This window comes from Balaenoptera ricei, chromosome 19, assembly GCF_028023285.1.
Source record: "Balaenoptera ricei isolate mBalRic1 chromosome 19, mBalRic1.hap2, whole genome shotgun sequence".
Lineage (NCBI taxonomy): Eukaryota > Metazoa > Chordata > Mammalia > Artiodactyla > Balaenopteridae > Balaenoptera > Balaenoptera ricei.
Window position 1 is genome coordinate 55,494,621 of NC_082657.1, and position 26,060 is coordinate 55,520,680.

General features: G+C 45.0%; 1 long non-coding RNA gene across 2 annotated transcripts in view; it reads right to left on the reverse strand.

The window, feature by feature from the left end:
• Positions 1–25,295, reverse strand: part of LOC132353604 (uncharacterized) — a 120,921-nt gene extending 95,626 nt beyond the window's left edge. For both annotated transcript variants that reach the window (XR_009499052.1, XR_009499053.1), the window contains exons 1-4: positions 24,917–25,295; positions 24,085–24,168; positions 21,968–22,071; positions 9,148–9,249 (exon numbers count right to left, since the gene is read on the reverse strand). This is a non-coding gene — a long non-coding RNA (uncharacterized LOC132353604). The remainder of the gene's footprint in view (positions 1–9,147; positions 9,250–21,967; positions 22,072–24,084; positions 24,169–24,916) is intronic.
• Positions 25,296–26,060: the final 765 nt, after the last annotated feature.

A 26,060-nucleotide genomic window follows, 5' to 3' on the forward strand; every position in this document is an offset into this window, starting at 1 on the left:
GATAGAATAAAGGGGAGAAAGCCACAAGATCATATTAATAAATGTGGAAAGAGAATCTGACAAACTCCAACATCTTTCATGATAAAAACACACAACAAACGAGGAAGAGAAATGAAGTTCCTCAACCTGATAAACAGCATATGTGAAACTAGTTACTCTAAGCATTTTTAAATAAAATGAAAAAAAAAATCAGACATCCTGACTTTCTTAAGTTAATTGTATTTGAAATAACTACTTAATTGATGATAATAAATTTCTGTAGATATGTGGAGTTAAAAATTAACAATTTTGTAATTCCTAATGAAATTTAAAAAAAAAAGAGCACATATGAAAAACTCACAGCTAACAATATACTCAATGGTGAAAGACTGGACACTTTCTAAGATTAGGAACAAGATAAAAGTGTCTATTCTCACCACTTCTACTCAACATTGTACTGGAAGTTCTAGCCAGGGCAATCATAAGAATGAATGTATGAATAAATAAATAAACAAATGGCATCCAAATTGAAACAAAGGAGTAAAACTATCTCTATTCACAGATGACATAATCTTATATACAGAAAACCCTGAAGAATCCACAAAAATACTATTAAAGCTAACAAACAAGTTCAGCAAAGTTGCAGATACAAGATCAGTATACAAACATCAGTTGCTTTCCTATACGTTAGCAATGAAAAATCAAAAATGAAATTAAAAAACAATTCCATTTACCAGAGGATAAAAAAGAATACTTAGTAATAGATTTAAACAAGAAAGTGTAAGATTTGTACACTGAAAACTATAAAACTTTGCTAAGAGAAATTAAAGAAAACCTAAGTAAATGAAAAGACATGCTGTGATCATAGATAAAAAGCCTTAATATTGTTAAGATGGTAACAGTCCCAAATTAACCTACAGGTTCAATACAACCCTATCAAAATTACAACAGCCTCTTTTTTTTTTTTTTGACAGAAATGGACAAGCTGATGCTAAAATTCATAAGGAAATGCAAGGGAACATGAATAGTCAAAATCTTGGAAAAGAAAAACAAAATTAGAAGACATACTTCTGGTATCAAAACTTATTGAAAAATGATCAAAATCAAACTGTGTGATACTGGCATAAAGACAGACATATAGATCAATGGAATACAATTGAGAGTACAAAAATAAACCTATACATCTATGGTCAATTGATTTTCAACACCATTCAGTGGGAAGGAATGGTCTTTTCCACTAATGGTGCTGGGGCAAGTGGATATCCAAGTGCAAAAGAATTAAGCTGGACCCCCTACCTTATACCATATACAGAAAATTATCTCAAAGTGGATCAAAAATGTAAATGTAAGACCTAAAACTATAAGAAGGAAATATAGGAGTAAATCTCTATGACTTGGATTAGGCTATGGTTTCTTAAATATGAAACCAAAAGCACAAGCAACAAAAGAAAAAACTAGATAAACTGTATTTCATCAAAATTTAAAAATCTGTGCATCAAAGGATACCATTAAGAAAGTGAAAAAGATAAGTGTTATGTACCGAATGTTTGTGTCTTCCCAAAATTCATATGTTGAAACCCTACCCACTAAAAGCTTAGGTATTTGGAGGTGGGGGCTTTGGGTAGTAATTAGGATTAGATGAGGTCATAAGGGTGGAGTCCTCATGAACGGGATTCGTGCCCTTTGAGGGTCGTAAGAGAGCTTGCTTCCTCTGCTCTGTTCTCCATCATGGGAAGAAACAATGAGAAGGCGGCAGTCTGCAGTCTAGAAGAGGGTTCTCACCAGAGCCCAAACATGCTGGCACCCCAATCTCAGAACTTCCAGCCTCTAGAGCTACACAATATAAATTTCTGTTGTTTTTAAACCACCCAGTTTGTGGTACTTTATTACAACAGCCTAAAACCAACTAAGACAACAACCCGGTGAATTATAGTAAATATTTGAAAATCATATATCTGACAAGTGTCTAGAATTCAGAATCTATGAAGAAATCTTACAAGGCAATAAAATGACAAACCAGCCAATTAAAATATATGCAAAAAATCTGAGCAGACATTTCTCTAACGAAAAAAAACCAATGCCCAACAAACATATGAAAAGATGCTCAACATCACTACTCATTAAGAATACGTAAATCAAACCCATAATTTGATATCACTTCACACCTACTAGGATGGTTAAAATTTAAAAATGAGAAATACAAATGTTGGTGTAGGTACGGAGAAATTGGAAACCTCATTCATTGCTGATGGGAATATAACACGGTGTAAACACTGCAAAAAACATTTTGGCAGTTCCTTAAAAACTTAAACATAGAATTACCATATGACCCAGCAATTTTACTCCTAGGTATATACCCAAAAGAAACAGAAACGTATATCCACAGAAAAGCTTGTAGAAAAATGTCCAAAGCAGCATTATTCATAACACCCAACAAGTAGAAACAATCCAAGTGTCCATCAACTAAGGAACTGATAAATAAAAGGTGGTATATACAAACAGTGGAATATTATTCAGTCATAAAAGGGAATGGAATACTGATATATGCTACAGCACAGAAGAATCTTGAAAGCATTATGCTAGGTGAAAGAAGCCAAACACAAAAGGCCACAGAGCATATGAATCTATTTATAGTAAATGCCCAGAATAGGCAAATCCATGGAGACATGAAGTAGTATAGCAGTTGCCAGTGGATGGGGGGGGGGGGGGGGGGAGAGGGGGATGGGGGAAATTGGGAGGTAAGGGATTTCTTCTTGGGGTGATGGAAATGTTCTAGAATTAGCGGTGATGGTTGCACAACACTGTAAATATACTGCAAACCACCGGATTGTATACCTTAAAATGGCTAAAATGTTTTAGTATATAAATTATTTAGAAAGCTATAGTAAAAGAGAAACACAAATATCGTACTATATCGCTTATTTGTGGAATCTAAAAAAATGGTACAAATGAACTTATTTACAAAATAGAAATAGAGTCACAGATGTAGAAAACAAACTTATGGTTACCAAGGGGGAAAGGTGGAGGGGAGGGATAAATTGGGAGATTGGGATTGACATATACACACTACTGTATATAAAATAGACAATAAGATAGTAAGCCAATAGATAATAAGAACCTACTGTATAGCACAGGGAACTCTACTCAATACTCTGTAATGACCTATATGGGAAAAGAATATAAAACGGAGTGGATATATGTATAACTGATTCACTTTGCTGTACAGCAGAAACTAACACAACACTGTAAATCAACTATACTCCAATAAAAACTAATCAAAAAAAAGAAAGAAAACAATAGTAAACTTTGATTTGGGAAGATGAACTGTCCCCTTTGCCACTTTGTTCTAGGTTGTTCCTTTGCCTTAGCATTGGCTGCTCTACAACATCATTCTTGGCCAAGCCAGTTATTAAGACCCACAGAAGGGGAGGTACACAGGTTTATATATGGTAGGTGCCCAGTCCAGGTCTAGTTCTTTCCTGGGTCATACCCTGCCTCATGAGTGACCTCTTTCCTCTTCCTAACACCTGTCCATCCCTCCATCAGCCAGGCCAGAGCTCTCTGCCTGAGCTGGCCCGGCTTGTGAGAAAGCCAGTTTGCAGGGGTACCAGTTCTATATTGCCTTGGGCTGCTACTCTCCGTCACTCTCTGTATTTTTGCCTGCCTCTCGCTGCTCAACTGGAAGATGACACTCCAAAGAACACTTCCAACTAGCCCTTCTTAGAAATCATCACTTCCTGCCTCATCTCACCAAAGCTTTCCTTCCAATGTTATGTTCCACTTCTGCTTCTTACTCTCCCATTATTCCCAAACCCCGGACTTTGCACTCACACGTGGCTGTCTTTCCAATCCGAAGCGAATGTTCCACTGACCCACGTTTACATACAACATGCCATGAGTACAGTAAGTCCCCTACATACAAACCTTTATGTTGTGAAGTTTTAAAGATTCGAATGTATGTCTGCATGTCTAATCACATAAGTTAATTCACCTGTCTGGCGTACAGCGTCATGTGCATGCATCCTCTACAAGTGGTTGTGCTTTTGTGTACTTTACTGTACAGTACTGTATAGAGTACAGTAGTACAGCATCTTTATTTCAAGCCCAGGATGTCTGGAAGCAAGCATAAAAGCAGTGGTGATATAGCTGGTACTATACTGTACTTCTCAAGGTATTGTACTGTAAGATTAAAAGTGTTCTCTTTATTTTTTATGTTTGTTTTTTATGTATTATTTCTGTGAACAGTATTATAAACCTATTACAGTATAGTACTATATAGCCGATTGTGTTAGTTGGGTACCTAGGTTAACTTTGTTGGACTTAAGAACAAATTGGGGGACTTCCCTGGTGGCACAGTGGTTAAGAATCCGCCTGCCAATGCAGGGAACATGGGTTCGAGACCTGGTCCAGGGAGATCCCACATGCCGTGGAGCAACTAAGCCCGTGCACCACAACTACTGAGCCCACATGCCTAGAGCCCGCGAGCCACAACTACTGAGCCCGTGTGCTGCAACTACAGCAGCCCATGCACCTAGAGCCCGCGCTCCGCAACAAGAGAAGCCACCACAGTAAGAAGCCTGCGCACCACAAAGAAGGGTAGCCCCCGCTCACCGCAACTAGAGAAAGCCCACGCACAGCAACAAAGACCCAACACAGCCAAAAATAAATAAATAAAATAAATTAAAACAAAAAAAAAAAACCAAATTGGACTTACGAACACGCTCTTGGAACGGAACTCGTTCGTATGTGGGGGACTTACTGTGCAGGATGTAAACATGTGAGCACTGACTCTGTGTCAGGCACTCTTTGCTTCACAAGAGTGCTTCCTCGAATCTCCAGGAAAACAACACAAGGTGGATACCGCTGCCCCACTTTCTAGCTAAGAACACGGAGGTCAGGGAGGAAAGCAACTTGCCCATGGATATGGGGCTGGAAGGAGGCTCAGTAATCAACACTGGGGGTGCCTGACTCAGGAGCCGATGCCCTTTCCTCTATACTGCTATCTTCTGCTTTGAACACTGAGACCATCATTAAGCACCCTCCTATAACGCCATTTCAGAACCCATTCCTTGGGGAATGGCTGTCAATAGGCAAGGGATTTCTTTTTGGGGTGACGAGAATGTACTGGAATTAGTGGCGATGATTACAGAATTCTGTGAATACGCTAAAATCCAGGGAATTGCACATTTTAAACAGTGCATTTTATGGTATGTGAATTACACCTTTTTTTGTTTTTTGTTTTTAAAGAACCCGTTGGTATCGTTATCTCTAGCAGCTCAGCCCAGCCAGAGAGAAAATGTGAATAATTTATCACCTCTGATGGTTTCCCATCACACTCAGAAAACATCCGACTGACTTTCAGACGTTCGCAGATGCTGTGGAGCTCCACCCCTACTGCCCACCACTCGCCCTCCCCGAGCACATCTGCACGGGGCACCCCACCGCAGACACCTACACCTTCTCACCTCCCCCCACCAACTTCTCCAGAAGCACCGGATAATGATGTCCCTGGAAGTGGCCATGAGGAACCACGGATGGGAGGAATAAGCCGCCCATGTCCTCCCCTCCAGAGGAAGCATGATGAGATGCGCTCGGTGTGGCCCGGAGAAGGCAGGCGACTGAGCCCACCTGCCCACTGGCAGTCAGGGCAACGACACTGCCTTCCCTTCCCTTCTCATTCCCCCACTCCCCTTCCCAGGCCTTGTGGAATCACCTCTTAAACAGTTGTCTGCAATTACACCCTCATGTCAGAGTTTTCTTCTGGAGAAACCAACCTCAGACAAGGCTTTCCCTGAGGTGGTCACCGCCCGTCTCTCTGATGCCACCTCCCACCACTGGCCCCTCACCCGACTCTGTCACTCCCACACTGAGCTCCTTTCCCAGCACACAAGGTTGATCCCCCTGCAGGTCCTGTGCCCTGGCACTCGGGTCTCCCTGCCGGGAAGCATCTGCTCCTTGCCCAGGCATCCAGAGCTTCTTTTTCTTCTGTGGTCACAGCTCAAATGTCCCCCCTAAGAGAGATCTTCCTTGAACTCTAATATCGACCCCAATGCCCCATCCCATGGCCGGTGACACCCCCCCATCTTTCACTCCAAAGCATCTGTGCACAGAAGGAGGTGCTGGAAGGTCTGATTGCCCCTCGGGGTCCAGTCCGCCTGCTCTACCCTCTTCTGTGCGCAGGGAGGCTGAGCTTTATGGACAACAGTGGGCTCCAGGGACCTCAGGCTACAAATTGGTTTTGGCCACCAGGTGTTCTCGCAGGCAGTCGGGGGCAGGAAGGGTGTGGGTCAGAGTATTGATTCCCGACATGTGCTCCCTGCCAGGGTCCTTGGTTCACCTTGAACCTGCCCACACCTACATAAATAGTACTTTATGAAATTCTCCTGAATTATTCACTTTGTGCCATCTGTTTTGTGATGTCTGTGTGTTGATGTGTGTGTGTGTGTGTGTGTGTGTGTGTGTGTGTGTGTGTGTGTGTGTCCTGTTATACATTCTCTAAAATCATTTTAAATTTCGACATTTTTATCTAGCTCTCCCTATAGGAAAGTAAACCTCATGAGAGGAGACATCCTGCCTGCCTTTTCCGTGACTTTATCTGACTGTGTCCTCAGTGCCTAAAACCAAGCTCAGCATAAAACAGGTGCCTGTAAATATTTTTTGAATGTATACATTCCATTTATTTGCAATTATTTTACCAAGGGAAGCCTACGTATTGCTAATGGATCAGGTCACCTACATTTCTTTAAGTAACTTGTTTCGGGTCCCAGGCAACAAGGTTCTCTGAGTTCATGCTTATTTTCCTTAACCCCTTTGGCTCTGGAAGCTGCAACACAGGGTTACAAATGAGTTATTCTCTGGAATGGATTTAGCTGTCCCCTTCTGTTACAGGTTAATAAAATCTAGGAGATTATCTCTGAACAGCCAGAAGTACATTGTGGGAAAACGAGGAGACAGTTAAGAAACAAGGATTTGAGTTTTCAACATTTATGTTTGCTTTCACTCCTAATAAATATTTAAGGTAAATTGAATTTAACTTAACTTGATGACGATATAAGTTTAATAGTCATCTGTTTATAGCAGTACTTTTGCAAATTTTCAGCTAAGAATCTCTGGCTCTTAACCAAAATGCATTTAAAAAAAAAAAAAAAAACCTTTCTCCTTCTACTATAAATTTATAACTCCACGTTCACTTATGTAATTGTTGTATAAAATCAATTTCAGTTGTATTTCCTTTGTAGAAAAACAGATGGGAAAGGACTCATTTGCATTTGGAATTTACTTGATTAAGGTTTACAGAAAAAATGAGAAATTGCGATAGGCAGAATAACGCCACTCGCCCCCCAAAATGTCCATGTCCTAATGCCTACAACATGTGACTCTCTTACTTTACATAGGAAATGGAAATTAAGGTTGCAGATGGAATTAAGGTTGCTAATCAGCCAACTCTAAAATAGGGAGAGTATCTTGGATTCTCTGGCTGGGCTCAGTATAATCACAAAGGTCTTGCAAAGTGCAAGAGGGAAGCAGAATTACAGGGATATTATGTAAGAAGGACGACTCTACCCACCGTTGCTGGCTTTGAAGATGGAGGAAGGGCCACAAGCCAAAGAATGCAGGTGGCCTCTAGAAGCTAGAAAAGGCAAGGAAATAGATTCTCCCCTAGAACTTCCAAAGGAACACAGCCATGCTCACACTCTGATTTTATCCTAGTGAGACCCATGTCAAACTTCTGACATGCAGAACGGTAAGATAACTAATTGGTGTTGTTTCAAGCCAAGTCAGTGGTAATGTGTTACTGCAACAATAGAAAACTAATGTAGAAACATAACCACATTCTCCCTTTTAGAGGGGCAGCCATAGTATCTCTCTTCTACATGAGGTATTTTTATTTTTGTGGGAAATTTCAATTCTGCAAACATAAGTACAGAGTCATTTGGGTAGACTTTTGGCATTTTTTTTTTTTTTACAAGTCTATAATACATTCCAAGTATTCCCATCAAAATGGGAGGTTCCCTTAAATTAAACTGGGTTAATCTTTCAATTCCCAGCTCTTTTGCAATAAGCAAAGGAGAAAAAAAATATCCAAGTGCCCAACAGTGTGCTGAGTATTGAAATAATGTAGATGTGCAGCTCTTGCTTTTCCCACCCAGCACAGTTGGCGAGCCGCAGGACAAGGGGTTAATATCCGTGAAGAAGATCAGACCTGAATTGTGAGAGAATAAGCAGCTCCCGAGAGCAGTGCGTTATTTTAAAAGTACATTTTCCTGCTTCTTGTTTTCCTGCTTCCATGGTGTGAAGGGAACCTGGGTTTCCTGACACGTTCCAGCTAGTTCAGACGCTCCGAGAGAGCCAAATGACTCAGTCCCTGGACCACTACCAATGTTTTCGGGATTGAATCCCGCTCTTATTTTCTAAGGAACAATGTTTAACTGGCCTCTGTGGCACTGTGTCAACTGACATCACCCTTTAATTGCAGATATGTCACGTCAGACTACCACCAATATTGAGGCAAGCATCCCAAGACGAGTTAAACAACACGACGGAGGCTGTAGTGTGTTTTCCATATTCCTGGTCAAGGGGAAGGTATGGGCCATGAGGATGTGTACAGTCCAAGCCCTCTCAATCTGACCGCAAAAATGCTCCAACAGGTCAAATCACATTTACCCACCAAGTACAGAGCAAGCCAGTGTGACAGTCTCTCTGAAGGGTACATTATTCTGCCCTCATCTATTTTAAGTAACTCCCATGAATCAGGTAGTACGTGAAACACACCAAGCTAAGTTCACACCAAAAGCATTTCTATTTCCCCCTGTGATGACTACTGTATATGCAATGAATTATGGGACTCAAAATAAGCTATTGCTTAGGGATTTTGAAAGTTAATATGTGCATGGAAGGCGATGAAGTCATGAGCCCAGTGGCCTCTGAATTAGTAAGATCCTGCGAAGGAGATCTTACCCAAACTTGTTTTCAATACCAGGAGATCAGGAGTGGATACAAAGAGAAATGACCTGTGTATTGGTCCTTTACACAACTGTTCATCCAGATATGATCTCACACATAGTCACTGGTTGGCTTCTAGTAAGACACTCAACTTCTCCTTGACATAAAAAACAAGAGCTGCCTTTATGGACTTGAGAAGGTAAAAGCCAGTGATCTCTTTCATACCTGTGAGAACTGAGATTGAGGACTCGCTGGAGGACCCTCATGAAGGCTCTTTAGTATTCCTGGGGAATGAAGCTGATCCACTGCAGCAGACTTGATGAAGGTCTAGAGAAGAAAGCACAATGAAAAAACTTTCACAATGCTATGCGGGTCTTTGGGTTTTCCTGAAAAGACAATATAGTTCTCTGGGTGATGGCTGCAGGTTTCCCCTTTTGATGGGTACATATGTAGAAGAATACGGGGCAGCAGCCAGCTCTAACCAGAAAACTAAGATAGGGAAACCAAGAACGCAGAGTTTACAAAAAGGATGACATGTAACTCGGGCTATGATTAGAATCAGACAGCAAGATGGCAGACCAGGAATTACCTAGTTAAGAGGGTTCTTCAAGATGTGTACACTATGTGCTGAACTATCAATAATTTCATACAGACTCTTTGCTATGGGATTTCTTTTCTCAGTGCTATTCTGATGCCCATGTGTGAGCCATGTGAATTTTAAGGGTGCTATGGATTGAATGTCTATGCCCCCTTCCCCCTGTCCCCAAATATTCATACGTTGAAACCTTACCCCTAATGTGACGGTATCTGGTGGTGAGGCCTCTAGGAGGTGATTGGGTCATGAGGGTGGGGACCTCATGAAAGGGATTAGTGCCCTTTTAAAAAAGACCCCAGAGAGCTCCTTTGCCCCTTTCTGGTGAAAGCCAAGTAAGCAGGCTCTCATCAGACGCCAGATCTGCTGCCTCTTTGATCTTGGACTTCCCACCTCCAGAACTGTGAGAAATAACTGTTGTTTAGGCCACCCCGTCCATGGTACTTTTGTTTTAGCAGCCCCAGTGTACTAAGGCAAAGGGCATCGTCTTCCATTCCTGGAATTTGACTGGAGAGCTCTCTCTGATTGCCTGGATGGCCTGCTCCAGTCAGGCGCAGCTCTGTTCATGAAAGACGAAGGGGGCCAGAAATAGATTATGCGTGGAGGGGGCAGGGACAACTGCCTGAATACAGTTGCAGAAGGAATAAGAGAACAGCAGGGATCACATAAAGCTTTCGCAACGGCAGCTTTAAAACAGATAAAGTTGGCTGTGTCAACGTCATTCTGTTTTCTGCTCACCACCTGGAGTAGGTACTTTCCTCATAGGTGAGACACTGACTAGGTACCTTGGACATCACATGCCAGGGAGCTTGCCATTCTCTGTCTCCAACAGATAAATCACGGTCCTCTCATTATAATAACACTCAGTTCCTGGCAAAGTACTAGGCACTTTCCATGTATTATTTCATGACGACTTCTCTGCCATGTTCTTTAAAAGAAGTCCCCAAAAAGTCCGAGGAATTTGGCCAACAATGTTTTGGATGTCCTGACGTTGTCTCTGTCTGCAAAGGTACTGGATTAAGGCCAATGTGTATATTGTTTAAGCTAAGGTTGGATTTGAAAAAGACCCGGATATTCTAATGCCTGTGTTCAATACTTTGCCACTTAAGCTGACTGCAGATTCTCAGGCCAAAAGGAGATATCAAGGCTGACAGAATGCTCTCCATACAGTTCAAATAAACTGGTGAAAAGAGAAATAATCATAATCCTTCCCAATTCAGTTGCGTTTAGTTTTATATAATCTTACTATCTCCCTTAAGCTTAGGCATGTTGCAGAGAGTTTTCAAAGTGTGGTCCTTGTGGAACTTACCAGGTCAAGGCCTTTGTGAGGTGAGGCTTCATGAATCTAAACTGCTAGCAACACCCCCAGGAACACCCACTTGCAGGACAGTTTTAAAACCACTGTCTTAAACTCGGGTATCCAGGGTCCCTCCCTCCCCGCTCCCTCCCTTTGTTTCTCTTTCTCTCTCTCCTGTTCTCCTCCTGTCCCATGATTGTCGATTCTTTTGTGCTTTCATCTCTTCTTCTTTTCTCCCATATTTTTCTGCCAAAGTTTACTTTTGTCCACGTGCCAGTGAGAATGGAGATACGGACAATTAAATCAAATGTAGGTAGGTAGGTAGGTAGGTTTAATTAAACAAAGAAAAAAAAATGTATTCTTCAGACTTTTTCTCAAGAAGAATAAGACATTTCTTTAGACAACTTCCTTGGCAAGTAGGAGGGATACAAGCTGAGGACCTCAGGGACCTGATTTGAACAGCAAGGCTCTGCAGGGGGCAGAGAGAGGAATGTGTTTATTGCTTCTCAGCAGAGAAGGGGAGATAAGGGAGGCTGAGGGGCAGAGAGGAGGAAGAGAACCAGTAAGATGGGGGAGGGGAGCTCACAAACCACAGTGTGGCCACCCCCAGCACTTGCCCCAAGTGTAAATAAAATATACCCAAATGCTCATGGAATCCATGTTAGTGGAGTTTTTCAGTCAACAACGAAAGCTGAATTCTGTATCTAGGTTGATCCCTGAGAGAACCAGAGAATCTAGGAAACCAAGGAGAAGCACAAGGCGATGCACCCCAGGAACTCAGACACTTCTGGAAATCTTCAGGAGGGCTTGAGATTGCCGGGCACAAGCCATGAACTTGGAGTCTGAACTGAGTTTAAAGGTCTCTTAGGAAGACGGTAACCGTGTGAGTTATCAGAAGATCAGGTCACTTTTGAGAGTTAAAGGGAGCATCTGAAAGATGTAGGGACAAGAGGCATAGACCAGGGAAATGATCACCCCACCTAAAGAGGATTCAGATATCTTGAATTCATGGGAAAGAGAGGACACACTGTGGAGCTTGCTCAGAGGGTTTCCCCTAAACTACACTCAGGCTGTTAGGGGGCAGAGGAGAAGGGAAAGAAAGGTGACAGCAGCTGGAGGAGAAGCTCAGGAAATGAATTACAGACGCCTTTATGTCTGTGAGAAGATCAATTCCGGTGACCTTAGGTAACAGATGATGGTAGATTTAGTTTTATAGTAGATTCAGATAAATAACCAACACTGGTAAAAGAAATTTTAAAAAGAAATAAAGGAAAGAAGGCAGGCAGGAAGAAAGATGGAAGGGAGGAAGGGAGAGAGGGAGGGAGGAAAGGGGAGAGGGAGGGAGGAAAGGGGAGAGGGAGGGAGGGAGAAAGTTAGTTTGAAGCTGTCTGTTCCACTAAGCTGCCTTTCTTAATGACTGATGGTAGAATTCAAAACTCTGCCTTGAGTGATGCTTCACCGAACCCAGGGGTGGTTGACAAACAACGCTTTACTGCATGGCAGGCAACGTGGTGCCATGGAAAGCCTGGGCCCTGAAATCACAGAGACCTGCCCTGCCATCCCAGGGAAGCAAGAGGAGGGCAAAACAGAGTTGGCTGCACGGAAAAAGGGTCTCTCAGGGAGAGCCACGGTTTCCAGTAATACCCGCTCCCTTTGTTTTCTGTGACACATCCATTAAAAAATCCAAAAAAACAAAACCAGCTGTCTATTTACACTGTTACTGCATCTTGTAAAGATAATTGACAATATCAAAAATGTCCAAGACGTCCTTGGGATGGCTTGCCTTCCACTGTTAAGCAATATGGCACATATAGATCTCAGTGTGCGGGCTGCAGTAGTTCCCAAGAAGCAGACAGTTATCCCCAAAGTAGCTGAAATTGAACCATGGCTTGTCCTTGTTGCTATCAGTGTGTTTCTGGTAAAGGGTATGAAACAGAAGATGACGGCTTAGTGCATGTTCCTCCTGTCTTGAGGGAGTCCCTGTGAAAACAGAACCTGGGCAAAGACCACCCTAGACCATTATGTTGATGACCTATGAAAACAGTTCTTGACTATTCAATGGCTCAGGCTTGGGGAATCGTCTGGCTGTCGGACACCTGCATCCTGATCACCTGTTTGGGGTTATGTGCGCGGGGGGTAGAAGGATGGGGATGAAGGTGTGTGCTCTTGAAGAGAATGGAGGACGCCATTGTCCACCAGCCTGGGATTTGGTCAACACTAGGACAGAGTTGGAAGGCTGGTCTTAAACCTGGGTACATGGCAGGCTCTTTCCTTCCTCTGGGTTCCACGGGTAGTCAGGCATGGACCCTGGGACTGAGCCACTTGTGAGGTCGTTCCCTGGAGGGAGGAGCTGCCCTCCGGGCAGACAGAGGTGCGGGTGCATAAGGCCAGGCAGCGCTGCGGAGGTCCCTGGAGGAATGGGCTGGGCCTGGGGCTCTAAGTAGTGTCACATCCAATTGCAATGAATTGATTCTTTTTTTGTTTCCTTTACAGCCAAAACCACAGTCAAATCTTCCCCAAAACAAAACAAAGCAAGAGCAAGCAACAGCGACGATGGTAACGGAGGTCTCACTATGCGGAGAGAGGAGGGGGGCAGGAGCCCTGAACTTGACCCCACAAGTCAGCCTAGTGTGTCTTACAGCATCTACCTGAGGAGGGTGAGCTGAGCTCTGGGGAAGCATAAGAGGAAGAAGCCTTAGGCGTGGCCAAGGCAGATGCTGGAGGCTTGGGTACCACCCCCTCCTGATACGCTGAAGAAGAGAGGGATCTGGCCACGGGGGCCCGGGGAGGGGTGCAGCCCAGAGGGGAGGCCCATTCGTGTCCACCCAGTGGCTCAGTGACCTCCTCCAGACCTCTAAGTTAGTGAAGCTAAGGCAAAAGACACGTCACAACGACGACGATGCTATCAAACAAACCATACCATACCAGTAAGACCGTGACTGCTGTCTTAAAAAACCCCTGAAAGTCGAGCTGGTCCTCATATCTTGAAAGACTATAAAATGCTTCTCCCCCTCCCCTCTGTCATCTTTCTGAGGTGACTGTTCCCTGCGAATGAGTCATTCCAATAGAAATGTTAATGCATTTGACGTGTGTCAACATCACCCTGAAAAAAAGCTGTTGGATGGTTTCACTGGCACACGTGGCACGAAGCACTGAAGATGCGTGTGTCTGCCTTGGTCTGACACTAATGCAGCGTGTTCAAAGCTAATCACTCGTGGGATCCTGACGTCAGTCCAGTGAAGGAGTCTTGCTCACCATCTACAATCCTGTCTCTCTTCCTTTTAGCAAAAAGTGTGCTCTTGATCGAGTCGGCCTTCTTTCTTTCTTAAATCAGAAATTTGTATGGAGACTGTATTACAGGCAGATACTGGCAGTATGAAAATAAAGTATCTGGAATAACATGCAAAATTGCTAGTACAGAGATGACACACAATAATATATGTGAAAACGCAGGTGTTTGCACTAAGATTAATTGTGGCTTTCTGATTTTTCAGTTTGCCCGTATGTAACCAGCACAAAAATGACATATGATGGCCTCGGTCATATGTGGGTACTGCTCATATATTAACTTTCTGTGAGACCCATTCTCTGGGGATGCTGACCCCTGAAAACCGTATTTCCCAGATTCCCCTGGGAACTGGCTTCTGGTTACTTTCGGTCACAAGAGGTACTGGTTGGAGTCTGGAAGCAGGAGATGAATGGTGGCCAGGGTATTTCTTGCCCTCTCTCTGTGTCGCGCTCAGCAAGAGACAAGCAAGGCTTGTCTCTCCTTCACGGTTCCAGCCCCACCCAGGAAGCCTCCACCATCCAAGCTGTTGAGCTTTTGAGTTCCGGCTTTTGAGTTTGGATCAGACCGCTTCCTTCTTTTGTCTCTCTAGCCCCAAAGGCGGTAGGAGATCCCAGCCGTTGCCCATCTCCGGTTGCCTCCTCAGACCCTGCTTGCCTTTTGTCAACACCTTCATACCCTGTAATACAAGGTCCCATATTGAATTTTTGCCCTTGAGCTCCTAGTTCTGACTCTTCTTTCTGACTGGAGTGTGACTGATCCAGAACATTCTGAAGGGTAACATAAAAGTGGGACTGGAATTTCAGCCTGCTGTTATCTGACTTGTGCCTTTTCAGTTCGTTTCCTGTCGGTCCAAAGAACATTCTGAAAATTACAGATGTTGTTCCGTTCAAACTTTCAGGGTATGCAGTTTTTAATAGTATTGTTGGCATATGATTCTCCCTATGAACAAAAAACAAATAAGACCCTGAGGGATTTATAGTCTGGAGGTTGTGGGTAGTTGAGGAGAAGTTTCCAAGACGATTCTGGACTTGGGTGGGGAGAAGCTTGTCCAAATCAAAAAAGATGGCACATCTTGGTGGAATAATCAGCTTCTCTCTCCGATGGCCACGTGTGCTCCATCCAGCTGGGCTGTTTTGTGTCTCCTTTCACAAGACCAGCTCTGTTTCACTCCCGATTCACACGGGAGCTTGGCAAGATGCTTGTCTTACGGGTTCCCTTGTTCCTGAGACTTGTTACTTTTGAGAGAGAGTTTGGTCCCAGTCTGGAGGACTTCGCTAAGGGGAAGGTGAGGTCTGGCTTTTCTGGAACTTCAAGACAAGCTGTACCAAGGGGGAAACGGCTCCCAGGTCCAGGTGTGATCACACTGTGAGCACTGACACGCACATGTGGTCTGCAGCTCTCGGAGGTGTGGTGAAGTCAAACCAAACCAAGGCTCCACGGTGGAGACCTGAGTTTCCCAGGTGCTAACAGGAGCATATCCACAATGAGGCCACCTAAAACTTGGCCAAGAAAATTAGTGATGGGCGTACCTCATAAAACATTTAAGTTCGGGCTTACTTCAATTAAGCCTCTCAGAGCCTCAGGTGTTTGTCCAAAGCTTACCTGAGCCTGAACTCTTGGAACCAAGGGAGTTTGCTGAGACCTGCATGAACATGCTTGCCCATGAAAAGTCTGGCAGCAAGAACCCCTCACCCCCATCTCCACCCCAGTCCAAAAAGATCCCAGCCGAGGACTACGAGAAGTAGCTTCCAAACATTTCTAAACTCTGAAAAGTTTGGATTTCACTTTAACCAGAGATGCCAAGTATCTGTTTTTTATTCGGGGGTGGGGTAGGGGGTGAGATCTCAAAAATTATCTTTCTGTCCCAGATGATGTTGTCACATAACATGGAATCAGAATATCTCCATTAGACAAATAATCAGTGAAGGGCACAGCACAAAATGTGGTTCTTTCTTTTCTAATCTGGGTTGAAAACTGTGGACTGGATTGAGTTAGATTTGGGGGTCAGTTCAGGCCAAATGGAGGTGGCTTCCTCTCACTTCCTATAGTCATTAAAAGCCTTTATCTAATATATTTAATGACAACAATAACTGACATTAATGGAACTCGTACTCTATACCGGCCTTGTGCTGAGCATTTTATAAGTGATTATCTCATTTCATCCTCAAGGCTACTCTGTGGGCTGGGTGCTGATTGTCTACACTGCATAGACAAGAGAAGCAAGCTGTGGGAAGTTACATTACTTGCCTGAATTCACTGGTATTAAGTGGCAGGAATTGAACTCGGGTCTCTCCAGGCATAGAGCCCAAGCTCCTAAGCATTTTGCTGGATGAATCTCCACTGAGATGGTTTTCATAAGCAAGAACAGAGCTATCGTCTGAATAAATGAAGCTGGTTCTGTTCATAAGAAAATGGGCATGAAACTGCTTTGAGAGTGGCAAAGCCTCACAGAGAGGCTAAGATTTAATTATTACAAAGAAAGAAATTCTATGGTGTGGGAGGAAGAGCAGAAAAGGGAGAGTGGGGAAGATACTGATCATGAAAGAAAAAGAACCGTATCTTGGAATTTGTAAAACTTAAGTATTCAAGGATTGGAGGGGAGAAATATGGAGAAATGTGGGAAGAGATCAATTTGTGGGGAGGTGTGAAAACAGGGACAGATCTTTTCTTTCTTTCATTTAGGTTTCCATTAGATCATCTGTGCATATTAAAAAGACCCTATGAGTCCACATCAAGAACTGGGCATTCAGGACTATTGCGTGGTTAACCGCAGCCCTGCAGACACAGTCTTGGCACGTCAAGGTTCTGTCACCGAACAGTATTTGGAGGGAGCTCAGATTCTACATGGCAAATGTCTGTATTCTTTCATAAGGCCACACTCTGAGATGTCGCCCTCATGAGAAGGAAAACCCTGGATTGGAAGAGGAGGAAAGAAGCAAACTTCGTGCCTTGACTTTAAAAAGGCTACAGGCTCTTCTGCATGTTCTTAGAAACACGACTTGCGATGGATCTCACGTCTGAATGTACGTAAGAAACACCCGGTGACCCTTTAAGACTGCAGATTTTTCAGATTCATTCCTAGACACTGTGACTTAGAAGTCCAGTGAGGCCAGGGAATCTGTAACCCGTACCCCATTTTAACAAACGCTTCAGGTGGTAGGGATGTCAGCGGCCGGCAGACCACAACGGGATAGAGGAATTCACAGCTCAAAGGAGAGGACTTTATGCCCTTATTTTCAAGAATGTGGAAATTGATATTTGTTGTACATCAGTATTACTGAGTTCATTCTTAGAAAACCAGATTTTCATGTTGGTGGACAATGTGAATTTGGGGAAAGCCATATGCTTAGCTCTATGTGAGACCTTTTCTATATAGTCTCATTTCCTATGCAGAATAACCTTGTAAGATCAGGATTATTTTGCAGGTAACGAAACTACAGATTAAGAAGGTTTAAGTATCTTGAGTGAGGTCATACAGCTAAGAAGTGTGGAGTCAGGATTCTAAATCAATATGTACTTGAGACCTTTTCTGTATACCATGTACCTTCTAAACCTGTCTTCAGGTGAAATTTATGATGCATCTACTGTGATTGGACAACAGTTATTCAGGGGAAAAGGTGGACATTATAAATGGAATGACCAAATTCACAGAGCCAATGCCAGGTTTTAGGGCACACTGGCCTTACCCAGGGAATTTCAGTCCTGAGGGCTGAGTCTTTTCTTAATGGGGTCCCATGGTTCAAAGCATCTGCTCTAGGGCCATCAAAGTAACCTTTCTACTGATGGATTGCCTCTTACTACCCTTCCCCATTTGGGACTCAGTCAATGGCTACCACTGATCAGCTGCCATGACAGAGGATAAGCTCAATACATCCTGCAACCTGGTTTGACTTTGTCATGGTCATGAAAATGGCGGGGGGCAGGGGGGAGCATAACCTTCTCTGCAATTCCAACTTCTCTTCTTTATATGTCAATAATATTCCATTGTTATGATTATCAAAAGAGCATATCAACTTTTTCAGTGAACAGTTATTGAATTCTGTCTAAGGCTGTGTGCTAGGGAGGGAAGGAGATTTAGATTTCTGAACAAGACAAAGCCCTGCCCTTGGGAAGCTTATATTCTAGAGGACAGAGCACCAGTGACACACAGAAAATAAACAACTGAATACATAAGATGTCAGTGAACATCGGTGTGGAGAAGAATAAAGCAGAGTAGGAAAGATAAGGAAGGGACAGTGGTCTATGTTATACGTATTCATACGTATTAACACATGTGAAAGTAGATACTTTTGAAAACTTTGAACACTAGGAAAACAATATAAAATATCATCCAGAATCCTACTATTGATACATAGATATAACCACTGCTAACAGTTTGGTCTGTTTTCTTTCGGACCTTTTTCTGTATTGAGTTGTGATCATATCCTATCTGCTTTCCTTTTTTTTTTTTAATTATTATTTATTTATTTATTTTATTTTTGGCTGTGTTGGGTCTTCGTTTCTGTGCGAGGGCTTTCTCCAGTTGCGGCAAGCAGGGGCCACTCTTCATCACGGTGCGCGGGTCTCTGACTATCGTGACCTCTCTTGCTGCGGAGCACAGGCTCCAGACGCGCAGGCTCAGTAGTTGTGGCTCACGGGCCTAGTTGCTCCGCGGCATGTGGGATCTTCCCAGACCAGGGCTCGAACCCATGTCCCCTGCATCGGCAGGCAGATTCTCAACCACTGCGCCACCAGGGAAGCCCCCCATCTGCTTTCTTGGTGTAACCTGCATTTTTTTACTTAACAGGCCATAATCATTCTTCCATGCCATTAACATGATTTCATAGTTAAAGGTTTGCTAAGTGCCACTGTAGGAATGCACTACAATTGATTTAGCTATTTCCTCTGTTGTTGGTCATGTAGATTATTTCCCATTTTTCCCCATTACAAATATCACACTGACGCTCTTTCTTAGATAAATCGTTGTGTGGATATCTAAGTATTTTTTCAGAATGAATTTGTGTGTTTTTGTGTCAGTTTTCTGAGGCTCTTGATGGATGTTGCCAAACTGCCCCCCAGAAGCAGAGGGGCCTCGGCCATCTTATCACAGTGTGTAGCAAAGCCTTTCCTAAGCTCTCTCAAGAGTTCTGTTCTGGGCTTGCATTTAATTTGCCCCAGTCTTGAGGGGCCAGTCCTCCCAGGTCTGAGGATACAATACTCATGTGCCACTCCCCGGGGTGACACTCGAAAGGACCCTTCCCATCTGCGCGGTGGAGAAGAACGCCTCTGACCACACGCGCACCTTCGCCAGGATCTGAAGAGGTGACCTTCCTCCCTTCCCCCAGTCTTTGCTCGAGTGCGTCTAAATCTATTCCTGGCCTCTCAGGGCCCCCCCTCCAGGATGCTGTAATCACAGCACTAACCTGTGTTCACATTTCCCTTTATCGAGCAGAAATTCCCCTGTGCACTGACATACCCTGGCTGCTTCCTAATGGCCCCAGCTCCCAACTTCTAATGGCCCCATCCTCATTTCTCCCAGGAGCCAGCTCTTTTTGTTAGTGTTTTAAGATTCCCGGTCCGGATGAAATTTCCCCCATGATGTCCATCTGGCCAAATTGAAGGTGATGCAGGCAATGAGACAGAGAGACGGGTGTGTCTGCGTCAATAGGACAGAGGAACGTCCAGGGCTATCCATCTTCCATCTCCTCCAGTGACATCCCACCGCCCCCTCCTTGTCTGCAATGTGGGGATGAGAGACGACATCCCTAATAGCTAGCGCCATGCCACAAAGACAGGGTGGATGCAGGTACTCTGCTCAGAGCCCTCCCTTCCAGCCCTGACAACACGAGAAGACACTGCTTCTTTCTTTGTGGGTCAAACCCCTTCAGAGTGTGGCCCTTCCCCTTTTGCAGATCACCCCATGGGAGACATAATCTTTGGAGGAGATGTTACCAAGGGCAACAGGGACTCTATACACGTTGATCCTTCCGGGGGTCTGAGCTGTTTGTTCTATGCCTTAAGAAAGAAGTCCTTACCCACACTTGACCTCAACTGCGGCTTCCTCAAAATAAATAAAATGCTTTGCTGATGTAGAAAATCATGCTCAGCAGTGATTACAAAGCACGCTGCTAGCACACAAAAAATGACTGTTTTAAAAAAGGAAAATATTATAAGCACTGGACGATGCCAGCATCTCCATTTTTTTTTTTTTTTTCCGTTCCTACGAAGCCACCTGGGGATCAAGTTTTCCATTTCTCCCTCCCTTGATTAAGGTGAGAGATTACTCATGGGCTTCCACGGCCAGCTGCTAAGTACACGGGTTTTAGGCTAGGCACCCATTTCTGGGAAGAGAGGTGGGGGAGTAAAAGAAAAAAAAAAGTTCTTCAGTTGCAAATTCAAGAAGTTATCTCTGAACTGGGATTTAATTGTTAACCAGTAATTAAATTATGAAAACAAAGAAGTCTTCTTTCCAAATCCCCAAAGGATTCCTGGGGAGCAGACTGCAGCCTCTTTGTGTGACAACAGCACATGCCAGCAGAAGGACATTCCCCACAGGTACACGTGCATCCAACTGCCTCCTGGAGCTCCTCCTCACCTTCTCCCAGGTGCCTCTAGCGTTCCCACCTCGCTCAGGTTTGAGGAAAAAGTCACTCATTAGCTCAGCAAATATGACGGGGCTCCCCCTTGGTTCCAGGGATTCTGCTGGCGCCGGGGGTTCAGAAGTGAGCCAACTACAGGAAGTTCCTCCCTTCACAGAGCTTTCATTCCAGTGGAGTGAAGGCAGATCAGCCACTGGGAAGGAAGGAAACAAACGCAGTAACTTCAGGGCACGTGTGGTGCCTGCAGGAAATTTTAAAAAGCAGGTGACTGAATGCTAGCGGTGTGAGCAGCTGACGGAGAGTGGTTCCCGCTCCTCCATCCCCTATTTCATTCTCAGGAGCCAGAGGAATTGTCTGAAGAGGAAACCTGATTCTGCGTAATCATGGGAATTTGACATTTCATTCCTGGTCCTTTCAACATCGTCTTTTTCCATCTACTAGATTGTAAGTGTCCTGAAAGCAGGGATAGGACTGCTTTGTTAACTTCATCCTCGCAGTGTCACGTATAGTAGAAGCTCAGTAAATATGTGTTGAACGGATGGATGGATGGATGAATCAAGAAAGGCTCTATTTGAGGAGGCTTCTGTGATTGACACTTAGGAGAGGGGCTCAAGCTACTTCATATCCATCAGGGAAGCACCCAACTGGAGGGGCAACAAGAAGCACAGTATGGGATCCTGCGGGCTTGGGAAGCCTACTCCAGGTGTCTGAAAATGGCACCTCCGTGGCCCTTCACCACCAACCCAAGCACAAAGCCTGGAAAGGTGACCTCAGAGCCTCACTTTGGTGGTATTAGGTCTAGAAGGGTTTCCATAGGGAGACCACTGAGAAGTATGGTTGACTCAATTCCTTAACATCATAATTCAAACTCCTAAGAAGGCAGGAGAGATTGTAGGGAGCGATGGGAGTGTAGCCCCTCAAGGGCTCTGAGACACTTAGATTAGGATCTCTACGAAGGTATTCTGGGTTCTTCCTTTATTCGCAGGGCTTCTATAATCTCCAGTACACCTGATTGCTATTTATGCCCACCAGCTTGCTTCAAACCTTTAATGAATGTCTTTGCTCAGAGGTCTTGAGGCTGAAGGTCTTTTCTTTTTTGAATCATCAAAGATTTGAAAGTCAACCTGGCTTCATCAAAAAGGCAGTGAATTCCCTATTAAAGGAAAGACTGAGGTCGAGGCTGGACATGTCAGGGGTGTTAACACAGGTTTCCCCCGCCTATCCGAAAGTAGAGCGGCCCTACAAAACCTTTTGTAAGCTGAAACAACGTAAAGTGGAGAAGCAATTACCTTTCTTCCTAACTGCGAAAATCCTCTTCACATTTCTTCCAGTTGGCGAAAACAGGTACCAATGCAGGTCATCATAAAGAGAACTTGCAAAATGTGCAGGGTATCTGCAGATCAAACACCGGATAAGAATTGAAAAACAAATTGCTCTCAACTACTGTCCAAACCTGACCTTTTGTGAGCCTGTGACATAAAACACTCATTCTATGAGCCATCAAAGGGGACTTTATCCTATTCTGTATCCATGTCACACACTGGAAGTCAGGACCCAAGGGTTTTCTGGGCCTTGTTTTTCTCATCTGCAAAAAGGGGTTGAACAGTTCTATCTCCCAGTGTGGTTGGAAGGGTTCCCGGGTGTCACACTTAGGAAACACCAGGCTCCCACTCAGCACTTCATAAACCGTGGAGGCATTTGAGGGTGAACTCTTTCAGTTCTGGGGCACTGAAAGTTTAACACTTCTTAATAATACTAGTTACACTGGGCCAAGGCAGAAATCGGTAGGACTCCAGTGTCCCTGCTCCCCGATTATGGAAGCAGTAAAAAAAAAAAAAGTGTCGATTTTATCCCTTTGGTGACCTGTACACCCACCTAGCAAGACCAGGCCTAAACATGCGGTCCCGATTTCTTGTCTTAGGGGAAAGACTCATGTTCTTAGAGAAGCTGATTTTTACCAGTCTCAATAAAAAGTAATTTCCCATCCATGGAGAGCGGATTGGACTGCAAGAGGCCCTGCTAAATGTTCTCAGCAGGTACGCGGATATCAGACCCAACAGAGGACATGTGCCTGTGCTGGTTCTTCTTCCTATCCACCCTCACCCCAGCCTCTACACTATGTCCATCCAAGAAACCTCAGCTCAAACATCACCTCCTCCAGGAAGCCTGTCTTGATTGCTATAGATGACTTTTAAGTTCCTTTATACTCTGTGATGGTGTCATGTATGTATGTCTCTCTTGTAACATGGATAGCAGTTTAAGTTTGGGCTTGTGATGGGGTTTGGGTAATAGATTTTTCCCCTTGGACTGCAAGCATTGGGGTGGGAGTCCCCAGTGCCCACCACAAAGGCAGAGTACCCTACAATGAAATGCTTGTGGAAGGAGAAAGGACGTCTGTGTGGCTCTTGGCTATAAAGAACACTGAAAGCAGGAGACACAGCATTGTGTGGGTAGGTGTCTCACTGCCCTGCAAGGCTTGGGAAGGAGCAGAGGTTGCAACCAGAGGGATTTAGGTTAGTGTTCAGGAAGAAAGCAGCTTTGCAAACATTCTTTCAAATTCCAGGCTGCCTAAAGAGTTAGAGTGGGATACCAGGGAAAACAGTCAGCAACTATATCAGCCTCTACAAACACAACAATCTGCTTTGCCCCAATCCTGATTTTTATTTTCCATAGGTTTTAGAAGATAAACTTTATGGCGAAAGATTATGAGCAGGGTTTCGGCTAGGCTTCTTAAGCTAGGGGGATTTAAGGAAGGAGACAGTACTATCTTTCTGGGACCCAGGGAATCTCTGGGGATGCGTGGAGCTGGAAAGGCTCTCAGCAGCTGGGTAACCCTGGGTACGGAAGTTCAGACGCATCTCCTTTAAGTCATCAGAAGAGAAACACCCCTTGGCTTCTGCTGTGTTAGGGAAAGAGGGGAGCACGACCAGAGCCTCTCCCCCTGGCAAAGGGCAGAGGGAAGGCTAGTCCGGGCCTTTCTGCTCAGCCTATTAGGCAACAGCAGACTGAGTACAGACATGCTTCGCTGCAGTGCCAGGCTCAGAACAAGGGCTAGGGTGGTAGGTAGCCTTCTGCCAGGTAGAAACCAGCCTTGCCAGCAGACACTCCTCCACCAGACAATCCTGCTCCCAGCTATGGGGCCACTTCCCAGGCAGTTTCCAAACAAAAAAATAGGATTGAGTTCATTTCTCACTGACTTTTTTTTTTCTCTCCTGCATTCCTAATCCCTACCTTTTGCTGTTGTTTTGAATTCCTAATTTAGAGGCCATGGCGCTCTTGGCGAACAGAGACGCTCGCTAGGGAGCACAGAGAGGAGGGGAAGCCTCCACTCCAGCCCTGGGTCTGCCACTGGGTTCCTGTGCGACCTCGGCCACAGGCGCTGCATCTCTGTGCTCACCGTCCTCACCTGTAAGTGGGGTTAATTTCGCCTGCCGTACTGACCACGCCAGCCAACGGTGAAGCCATAACCAGGAGAATTGGAAGGAAGCCCCTTGAAACACAGAAAAAAAAGTAACTTTGTAGGACAAAGAAACACATTTTGTTACCTGTGCTGAACTGGGCGGTTCTCCACAAAATTGGGAAATAGTGACTCCCCGCATGCAGATGGGTTTATGTTAAGTGCAGCCATGTGTTAGAGCAATGCTTTTACAGGCTGGTTCTACCTGGCGGGGGGCGGGGCATGGACTCAACTGAGACGTTCGCCTAGATGGGGGACCCGGGATCCCCCATACCTCAGGGGCTATCTTAAGAGTTCTGCAACAACACAGAAAGTGGGTAGAACCAAGGGTTCTGGAGCCAGAGACACACTCGACTTCAAGTCCTGCTTTTGCCTGGCCACCTGGAGCAAAGTGCTTCAGTGCTCGGTGCCTCAGTTTACCCATCTATAACAAGATTTAAATAGGAGGAAGCATGGCAACTGCTTCAGAGCAAAAGCACAGCGTCTAATACAGAGTAATACAGTTGTTCAGTACAGTGTCTGGTACAGCAAATGATAGTTATTATTTCACTACTGATGTTATTATTAATCCAAAGTACCCAGGGCTGCCTACACCTCAATTCTCCTTCCCTCTTACCCAGGAAATCTCCCTCCTGAAAAACTTCGAAACTGAGACCCTGCTTTGCAGCAAGAAAACTATGCTCCTCAAGGCCAAATGCTCCAAAACCAGTGTCTGGATGGGGATGGGGGTGGGGAGGACTTTCGTGGGGGGGGGGGGGCGGTGCGGGGGGGTGGAATTTACCTTTTGGAAGTGACCCAGAGGCCAGTTAGAGACAGGGGGGAAAAGGAGGGAGGCGAGAGAAGCCGCCGGTGCTCTCGCGCAAGTTCACTGAGTTGATAAAGTTATTAAAACATAAAACACGCACAGGCTCCAGGAGGGAAAAATAAATAAATACAATAAAACAGCCCGCGCGTCCAGCCCTGTTCCCCCAGGGGGTGTAAAGGCTGGAGGGCGAGGGAGCCCGAGGAACGGGTCGGTCAGGTGAACCAACCTCCCGGGGCGCGGCGCAGGGAGGCGTCCGCCCCGCCCAGGCTCGCCCACAACTCAGTGCCGGCCCCTCCTTTAAAATAAAATTAAAAAACAAAAAAAGAAAGAAAGAAAAAAATGCCCCGGCGAGAGGCCCGCTCCTGCCGAGTCCCCGGGGCTCCCGCGGCCATCCCGGGAGAGAGCGGAGCCAGAACGCCCCTCGCGCGCCATTGGTCCACCCGCGTAGCAACAGCCGCGCGCCGACCAATGGGAGCCGCGGAGCCGCCGGCCGCGGTCCAAGAACCTGGCTGCCAGAAAGTTCCCCGTCCCAGCCAAGAAAATAAACCCAGGCACTCTTCAGATTCCAGCGCTAACTTTTCTTTCTTTCTCTTCCTCCCCTCCCCCTTTCCCCGTACAACTTGTCTTCACTCTTAGTTGATGCCTGCCTGAGTCCCAAACTCTGACGCCTTTTCGAAGGTCATCCCTTCTCACCCCCAAGGGAGAAACCTCATTAGAGGTAAAAGAAAGGACAGATTGAAAACGGTTTGTCAGGCTTTCAAATCCCACTCGGTCCTCATCACCAGCGACCCCTGGCAAACCTCAATTACAATAGCTTCACTTTTAATAGTGTGGTGTTTGTTTGAACAGATCTGCAAGTTCTGTGCCCCAAAGAAGGGCCCTTTGAACACCTATTGTGTGCCAGGCTTCGTCCTCGCACTTTTATACGTCTTGCTGCATTTAATCCTCCTTGTAATTCTGGGAAATGACTCGCCCTGTCTCCATTTAATACATGGGATGTTGACGTTCAAAACGAGGAACGAAAGTGTCCAAGGAGACACCGTTGGTATGTGGTCTAGCAGGATTCAAACCCAGGCCAGCCTCTTTCCAAAGACCACTCCGTTTCTGTGACGTCACACAC